This window comes from Artemia sp. Qi Xiang Cuo, chromosome 5 (genome assembly GCF_049724085.1).
Source record: "Artemia sp. Qi Xiang Cuo chromosome 5, ASM4972408v1, whole genome shotgun sequence".
In the NCBI taxonomy this organism is placed as follows: Eukaryota; Metazoa; Arthropoda; class Branchiopoda; order Anostraca; family Artemiidae; genus Artemia; species Artemia sp. Qi Xiang Cuo.
In genome coordinates, this window is record NC_142798.1 from 8,725,769 (window position 1) to 8,735,672 (window position 9,904).

A 9,904-nucleotide genomic window follows, 5' to 3' on the forward strand; every position below is an offset into this window, starting at 1 on the left:
TAGCATCTGAAACCTCATGCAACTGAGCCCTCTTTAACTGAACCCTCATGCGACTTATCCCCCCATGCAACTCCACCCCGTTTAACTAAACCCCAGTGTAACTGAACCATCGTGCAAGTGAACTCCCCGTATAGTCGAACCCCCGTATAACCGAACCCCCGTACAAGTGAACCCCTGTGCAACTGAACCCCCGTATAATTAAACCCCGTATAACCGAACCCCCGTAAAACTGAACCCCCTGTGCAACTGAACCCTCGTGCAACTGAGCCCTCTTTAACTGAACCCTCATGTAACTCAACCCCCGTGCAATTCCACCCCATTTAACTAAACTCCGTGTAACTGAACGACCGTGCAAGTGAATCTACGTGCAACTGAACCCCAAGCAACCGAACCCCCGTGCATCTGAACCCTCGTGCAACTGACCCCTCTTTAACTGAACCTTCATTTTACTCAACCACCGTGCAACTCCACCCCATTTAACTAAACCCCATGTAGCTGAACCATCGTGCAAGTGAACCTCCGTGCAAGTGAACTACCCGTATAATTGAACCCCCGTATAACCGAGCCCCCGTACAACCGAACCCCCTGTGTAACTGAACCTCCGTATAATCGAACCCCCGTATAACCGAATCCCCCATACAACTGAACCCCCTGTGCAACTGAACCCCCTAAGCTATCTGACAAATGGTGCTTACCATAGAAGTTACTGCTAGCTCGCTACAAAGTGTTCGTGGGGCATAGTGAATCACGCTTACTCTCCTTAAATTCATGTCAGTGCTGCCAGTCTCATGATTGAGCTTTGGTCGTTCTTGACTTGACGCCTGAATATCTGAGTCCTGGAAATAAAAATCAATTTTTTAGTTATTCACTAGGTATTTAAATACGATATATGAAAAAAACAACAATTTCAACTATTAGCTACATTTGAAATTTATTCAGAATATTAATGGTGGGCACCCCTTCCCCCAACTCCTCTTTTTTTTCTTCAATAATTACCCCATTTAGTAAAATATACACGCATACATACAATGATTGTCTCAATTATATATGACATAGAAGATAAATGCTATCTGTTGAGTTAAAAATAAAAATTGTTGCGAACGTTTTTTTACCCAGATATCTTTATACCTGGCCATCTGCTTTTGAAGCTAGCGAAAAATATACGATCTGAAGCATTTCAAGTCAGATGTTTACTGAATATTAAATAAGTAGCACTTTTTACACATCCTTCAAAACTGAATTCCCCCTCCTAGCATTATTTTTAACCCCAATTATTAAGTTCGGTTAAGCTATGAATGCATATAGGCATAAAAGTACAGTTTTTTTTATGCATCAGTCACACACCCTCCACCAGCAATGCTACAAGAATGAGCCAAAAACACATAAAAAAAGGTGCATAAGAAACATTTAGAGCTGAATAGCCTATAAGTGTATTGGAATGCTATAGCATACATTTTTAAAAAAGATGCATGAAAAAAAAAATACAATTTGAACTATTATTTTATTCAGACTATAAATATCGGGCGCCCCTTCCCCCAACTTTTCCTCTTTTTTTCTCTATAATAATTAGCCTTGATTATTGGCTGAGTTGGAAAATGATCCTCTCATTAAGTTTGCTTAATTACCAGCACAATGAAATGTAATCTTACGAGAAAACAGCCTTCTAATCAAAGATATCTATACAGCTGTTATGAACATGTGAGAAAGTTCCCCTTTCTGTGTGAAACCCAAAATGATAGATAATTCTGTGAGAAACTCATAATGATAGATAGGAAATAAAAAAGGTTATTTCTTATATTAGTCTACGAATAATGTATATTTGCTTACCAATATAATTCTTTTATTGTCCATTAGAATGAGTGAATTGATTCTTGTAGGCTTATTATAACTTCTACTAATCAACTGACACAGAATGAACAATTCTTTCAATATATATAGCAAAAATAAAGCATGATCATAACCAACTGTAAACCGGTATTTCTAGAATGAGACCATTCTTTTACTACGCAATTTGATAATTTCTAGTTTCTGGTTAAAAAAAAAAAAAAAAAAAAAAAAAAAAAAAAGTTTTGATTAAAGTGTCTGCTTGCGTTATACAATCTCAATTATACTTCTAAAACGTGTTTGATCCCTTTATTGGTACATAATATAAAAGGGTTGGTCGCTTTATACCATCTATCGTGAAACTGCACTGTATATTCTTGTGTAATTCCATGTGTAATCACCGTCAATAGTATGGATACTACTGCCGTAATAATCATATCACTGTCACATCACATCAAAAATACAAGTACATCAAAATGCATCACATAAAATACATCAAACACAAAGATTCATTTATTCCAAATCAGACCAAAATATTTCTTCAAAACCGCTGTTTTCATGCGCTGAATGACTGGTAGATTCTTCGTTGTCTCCCGATCCCTTCTGTGTATTTTTCTTGTTGTCCAAGTCAACTAGACTTGACCTTCTTTTCTTCCCTCTTTTGGTTTCTTGAGACGAGCTTGGCTCTCTGATGTTCATATCCTCTGAGACCATAGGCTCTCTGATTTCCATATTCCTTACCAACCGCGAGTCTAAAATTTCAGGTAGTAAGGATTCATTCCAGAAAGCTTCAAGCTTTGGAAATACTTTCGCCCAGTATTCTTTTGACCGGTGAGCTGTAATTATTTCCCAGTCATCAATGGAGATAAAAACTATTAAGTGGCATATCTTTCTATCTAATATCTCGAGTTGGCCTTGTATCTGGGAAAAATACCTATGATTTTTTTTTAACTGAAGACCTTCACTTGATAATTCAATAAAAAATCCTTTGACTATTTTTTTGGACTGAGCAGCATCAAAAATGGTTTTGAATTCTGGTATATTATGTACAGTTTTTATCTCTATAGGTGTGCCATCAGAGAGCAATCCATCTACAGATGCACCAAGATATTGATGCTGTGGATGCACAATATGTCCTATTTCATCTCCTTTCATGACATTTAAGTTGAATTTCTTTTCATACGCTTCCAGAGCAACTACTTCTAAATCCAAACCCTTTTTCATAAGGGCAGAGCAGAATCTAGGTCCCGAATTTTGAATTTGCTTAACAATTGGCGCAACTCTAGTGCTTATTTTTCTAGTTGCAATTCTATGAAAATAACTGCTCGGTCTTCTCCTAGATCTCTCTTCAACCCAGTTCTTATTTTTGTATTGCCCTTTGGTATTATAAAATAAACGGCTAATACTGGCACTATCCAATTTCAAATGTTGGTTAGTATATTTTTGTCTGGCTGAGCTTATTTCATCAGAAGTCATATCTGGCTTATTGCAGTTTGGTCCATAGTCCCGATCGCCAAAGTTGTTATTTCTGTTTTTTTAACTTAGCAAAATGTTGCTTAGATTCTTGTTTTTTTGCAATACTTTTTCGTCAAGCAAGAAGGACTGGACCTAAAAATATTTTTCCAAGCTAATTGATGCCATTTCGGACCTGAATTATAAGCAAGGCTGGCTCCATTTACTCTTGCTTGGTATGAACCTCCTTTAGACCGGCTGATTTGCTTTCCCCTGATGAACTGTGCAACAACTGACATGTAGCTTTCAGCTAAGTTTGTAGTTGCGTCATTTTGTAGCTGCTCTGATTTTCGACACACAACCTCTACCCCTGTAATAACATCCTCAAACACGTGCATGGGCAGAGTATTCCACCGACTTTCTATTTTGTCATTAATGAATTTAGGGCAACCGGAATCGCATTTTGTGTGGTTTCCAAAAACATTGTACGGGCCTCTTTTTAACAGGCTCTGTAGTTCTTCCGCTGTTCCATTATTTTCGAAATTTATTTTGATCAAACCCCTTAAATTTTTGGTCAGTTGCAGGATAATTCCTCTGGGAAGAAATTTGGTGTACAAAGCTTTCTTATTTTTGCACAAGTTATATAGATGCGTTGTATAGTTCTTTGTGACATGATTGGCACATTCATCTTCCCGTATGTTTGAACCGTAAGAGACACACTGTTTTAGCTTATAAAAAACACTAGAATCACCGTCACCAATAAACTCTAAAAACTGTAATCCATGCATCTCTTCACTGGAACGAAAGCCTTCAACAAGAATGTCTGTTTCCATGCTGTTTGAATTTCCGTTATAGTTCAGAAAGCAGAAATGGTCTTTAGGACTTACTTTAGAATTTGCAGAAGGGAAACATATATAACAGTATTTATTTTTTATGCCAACATATAACAGTTTTTCGTAAATGCATCTATGATAACTGCCACACATCCTTTGGCTGAATAATCATGCCCTTTGCTACGCTTATTCCACCCTCCATCACATATCACTTTTGTCCAGTATGAGTCCTCTTTATACCTATCTTCATGAATGGCTAATTGTAAGGCCTCTCGTCCATTTTCTCGCAAAATTTCCGACAAACTATTCATCCAAGCACTACCCAGCTGTCTTTCAACACGGGAATAAACTATTTGCGACATTGGCTTCACTCCAAGCACTCCGAAGAGTTCACAGAGTTTAGAATATCCACCTCCAGTTCCCATGGCTCCCCAAACAGCCTTCAAATTCAAGCAACCTTTTATAATTGAGTCTTTTTTTGAGAAAGTAACCTGTTTACTTTCTGTAGTAATGCTTGAAAGATATTCTTTTTCACTTGTTACTATACATTCTTGTTCAATTTTAATCCTCTTTTCCCAGTTACACTTTTCACATTTAACTTTCAGTTCAGTTTGCAGGCCTTTCTTTTCTAATTGTTTTATTATCAAATTTTCATATGATAGTCTACAACTGATCTTGTGTGTGAATACAGAAGCTCCTTCACTGAGGAAATGTCTTAGATTTACAATGCAGTTTCCATCTGGAATTCCAGATAAGTCAATATCGGTAAATGTTGCCGACCCATCGATACCAGAAGAACCTCCACCGCTTGCAAAATTCTGTGCTTCGTTTAGTTTAGGATTCACTGAAAGTTCTTCTGTAGTTTCAAATGAGGTTGAAAAATCATCTTTTTGTTCTCCAAGCTGTATCTTCCTAAAAAATTAAAAATGAAACATAAAAAAGAATGCTGGTTGATAAACCCATCATTCACAACATATATACACATAAGGAAAGTAATTACTGATGTATTGGAAACACTACTACTACTAACAACTCACCGCAGCACCAAGTCACCTGCGGGCAACATAGCTACACACGCACCCAATCCATTTTATTCTATTCAACCCCCCCCCCTTTTTACACCTTCCATGGAAGTTCTCATTTCCCTTAAATCTTTCTTTATGACATCATTCTAATCCAACCGCAGACGAACTGCTTTCCGTTTAGCTCTAGGTGGTTGGTCGAAAAGAAAAAATCTTCAGTAGTCTGTCATCTCTCATCCACAGAACGTGCCCTAGCCATCTCAAACTTTCTCTCCTTATAGTCTTAGAAAGGGGGATTGGACCACACTGGGACAAATCCGGATTGACTACTCCCTCTTAATTTATTAACATGTCAATACAACATTTTATTATCATGCCGTCTAGCTACATCTTCCAGATCCTCAGCAATTTTATCCAAGGTCTCAACTTCACACCTCCTGAGTTCATATTTTATGCTTTCTCCACTTTCATTATATTTTTATTTTCATATGATCTATTGGAAGTGCTCTGTTTTATACAGCTCATAAGGATAGACATAACTTTACAAATCTCAGGAATTGCTCAGGGATAGATTTTTGTTTGTTCCGTTTAGAAACTACCATGAAAAAGCCAAAGTAAAGCTTATTGCATATCATTATTTACCAGAACTCCAGTGTCAAGGCCCTTGGATGTCTTCTTCATAGCTTCACAGGTCTGATAGCTGGAAACCACGCACTAGAAAGGACCACCACCCCCCTCCTTGCCGAAAAAACAAAGCTAAAAAACTTTCAAGCAACTTTGCTTCCTCTATTGGATATCCTAGAAGCAAGTAGTTAATCTTCCTCCACATCATAAAACATCCTTTCACCTAAAACAGAAATCTTTATTGTTTGTGTAGAGCTGGTGAGATTTTTCTGCATCCTCCTCCATAAAATTACATTGTACGTGCCTGGGAAGCCTAATATGAATTTGTCTCCTAACCATTGTACATATAAAAAAAAAGTTTTTTTCCATAAATTTTAGATTGAAGGGGATGTAAAACCAGAACCCATCGGAAGCAATTTTAAAAGTTTCTGGACTGGATGGAATGAACATAGTATATGTAATATTTACTTACCTATATTTTAAATTACTCCAACTTCTGTTTATATTTTTCTTCCTCATGGCTCAAAGGTCTTTTTGAAAGTTTCTATCCGAAAGTAATAATGATATACAGAACAGAGTCCAATCAAAATTGCGGGCTCTTTTCCTATTGGCTGACGAAATAACGCTACCAAGTGGCAAACAATGGGTAAATAAAGTAAAAATCAACCAATTTTTTTATTTGTATTTTTTTGCTTTTGTATTTAATTTAGTTTGTGATAGACATCAGACACTCTGTAATATTTGTAGATTATAAAATCTGCATACTGTCCAAAATTCTAGACTTTGGAGCAGATTTCATGCCTTATAGCAAGAAAATACTAAAAACTAAAAATAATTTTTTGCACCTTAAAAAAAATTAATAAATCTGTAACCAACATTTTTTCTAAATACCAGTAGATTCAACTGAAAAAATATCTACTTTCATTTCTCATCTAGTAAATTTTTATTCAACAAAGTAAAATAACTTATTTTCTTATTTTCGACAAAAGATAACAAATATATAGAAAAAGTGAAACCAACATTATTTTACTTTCTAACTCGGGAGTCGTAAAAAAAAATCAGCGCAAAATCACCTATATCGCAGCAGTTATTCCCGATTTCCTAGCATAAGGAAAATACCATTAGCCACTAATAAAGGCGATTAGCCTTAAAGATAATTTCTTTTCTTATCAAACTATATCTTACGCTTTTTGGGTTGTAGAGATATTGTTTATAATATCATATCTCTTGGAGTGGGTCATGTTGACCTTGATATTTTACGCAGTTTGGGTTTCCCTCAATCTTGTAACACATTTTTGTTTTCTGCATTTATCTAGAAGCAATAAATCGGTCTGACACGGACCTTTAACAAACTAGTACCGAATTTTATATTGTTTTTGCAACTTCTTATCTCATGTTGTATATATAGAAGGTACTTGCCCTTTCTCCCGTTATATTTTATGCCCAATTTTCCTCTTGCGGGTCAATATTTGGGTGTATTTGCCAATTGTACTCCAAAACGATACGATCCTATGTTTTATTCCCTAAAATCATATTTGACGTCCCACTTTTTCGCGAACATTTCTTCCCCTGATTTATTCACAACAAGGGTTTCTGCAGAGTATGTCATATTTTCTTTTGCGTGTTTGATAGTTATAAAGTCTGTGTCAATAATTGCCATGGCCATTGTTCTGAAATGAAAGGTAGTTTCTATTGGCTTTTGTCTAGTTATTTTCATTCAAGATTAGTTACAATTCTGGTTACTCTAGGTCGAGATAAAACTACCTTTTTCGCCAGTATTTTCTCATACTTGGGTACTTATTTGTTCGACGTAAATCGATACTTCTAAAGCTCCATATTAACCAATAATGAATATTTACTTTTGAATGGAATGTAAGGCAACTTCAGGTCGAGGTTGAACTACTTTTTCACCAGTGCCACCTTGCACTTGGCTATTTGTGTATTCAAACGTAATTCGATTCTCTAAAGTTCAATACTGGCTTAAAAGAATTGAGATTTTCAAGAAATTAACCTTTTTTTGTCAATTTGTAGAACGATATATTTAAATCCTTGGATATTCACTCTCTGACTCATAGTTTTACAAAGTATTAATACACTACTAGTTTATTCATGTAATGCACTTTTCAAATAAAAATTGATCTACCTAGACATAACACTTTAGATAATATTGGTGGGCTCTTCTATTATTTATTTTGACGGGATTATTTATATACACAATTTCTTCCACGGGCATTGGCTTTCAGTTTAAGTATGGGTGCATCGTCAGGCAGTAACGCTTTTGAGCTTCAAGATGTTAACATATTGGTAAGTCGATAATTTTCCCATGAAGATACGTGGGGGCTGAGAAATTTGAGTTCGTATACTACGTTATTTATACCATTTTTTGTCGTATTCAAATGCATTAAATATACTAATAATTGGTTTGGGAGGTTCAGGCCTTCCAATGTGACAGTTATGTCATTCCTTTGCATATTTTGTCGAATAACTTTTCGGCACCATTCAGATAATGAAAACGGGTCATTCATTATTCTTATTACGGAAAGACTTAAGTTTATGTGCGACTGGCAACTACATAGTTGCTCGCGCACAATTACGTCGAAGCCGGGGTATATTTTGATTCCGAAACTTTCGTCTTGTTGGTAGAAATTCGGGATTATTTTCTTTACGTCTTTATAATCTCTCGGGGTGATTTGGAAACTAGCGGATCCTATTGCAGAGTTTATTGGATTTAGGTATGTGTTATTTACGCAGTTGACATATAGGGCCCTGAGGAAGCTTTCTCCTTTTAGCATATGTCCTCGGTCTATTAAAATGGAGAGGAATTTAATGGGCCAAATTGTAGTGACGTTATTATCATCGTGATCATACCAAACGTTGTATGCAATGTGTTCGGATAATAAGACATACTTGGTCATTGGGATTCTTTGTATTAAAATTTGGAATGCTAGGTTGGCACTTAGTCTGGTGTATTCCATCGTTCTTGTCATTGTACGTGCACTAAAATTATAATGAACTACGGTTGCTATTAATCTTAGGATTATTCTGTCTTCCAATACTTTCCTTGGAAATTTTAAAAGGAAATGTAGTGTGGGGCAATCAAGAGTTTCCACCGTTTTGATAAGAACCCATTCTTTTAAGGAATAATTAATATTATCCATGCTATGGCTTTTCTTGAGTTTCCGTGAGGTTATATTTTCTAGTCTACAACTACTTAACTGTGGCTGGCTCAGGAATCTTATCATAGTTTCTGTTTTTTTTATTTATTTTTTTAGATTTTAGGTTAATATTAGCAACGTACCATATAGTCGCTTGTTTCGACGTTTCACTTAACCAGTGGTCGACGGTTACTCGCGCACCGTATCTGCAAATGTGTTATTATATAATATTTATCAATGATTACATAGTAAATGATTACGTAATAGTAATATAATTTCTAAATAATCATGTTAAGTTATAGTAGTTTAAGGTATAACAATGATTACGTAATAGCTATGCACTTTCAATCTAATAATGTTCATCATAAGTTATAGTTGTTTATTTGGCCTTTTTAGTTTTATGGTATTTAATGTTTTACTAGTATTCTTCGGTTCCTTTTCCTGCTCGAGTTGCTGCTTTTCCTGCTTTTCCAAGCTTTTCCTGCTTGGATTCAGATTCCCTAGAGAGCGGTTGGAGCCACAAGGACTAATTATATTAAGAAATACTAACATGAAGAGACAAAATTAAGAAAGTAATGTATTTATTTTTACTCACAATTGCGATGCAAAGCGGGTTCAGGAATAACAAATTATCTGCACTTTAATTCACTGTCATAAGCACTTGGTTATAATTTTACACTGGGGCATATGTAATGCAAAATGGGTCTGTTGATGATCTCAAACGATTGGACAAAAGTTATACATATCTAGATCATAGGTTCACTTACACTAGACTGCTCTCAAACTATACTTCGAAACTGATTATTTACTGTCAAAAAAATCGCTATAGACTGATTATAGACTGGCGCAAAATTGCTAAGTTCTAACTATCTATCCTCTCCGATTTCACCAGAGGTTACATTCAGGCGTTGCTAAAAAGTGTGTTACATTGGTCCTATTGGTTCATAGTATGTCCTATATTTCTATTGGACAGGGAATACACTAATTGGCTACT

At 35.7% G+C, this 9,904-nt stretch overlaps 1 pseudogene; it reads right to left on the reverse strand.

Annotated features, from left to right (window-relative positions):
• Positions 1-2,699: 2,699 nt before the first annotated feature.
• LOC148951777 (uncharacterized) lies at positions 2,700-6,274 on the reverse strand (annotated as a pseudogene).
• Positions 6,275-9,904: the final 3,630 nt, after the last annotated feature.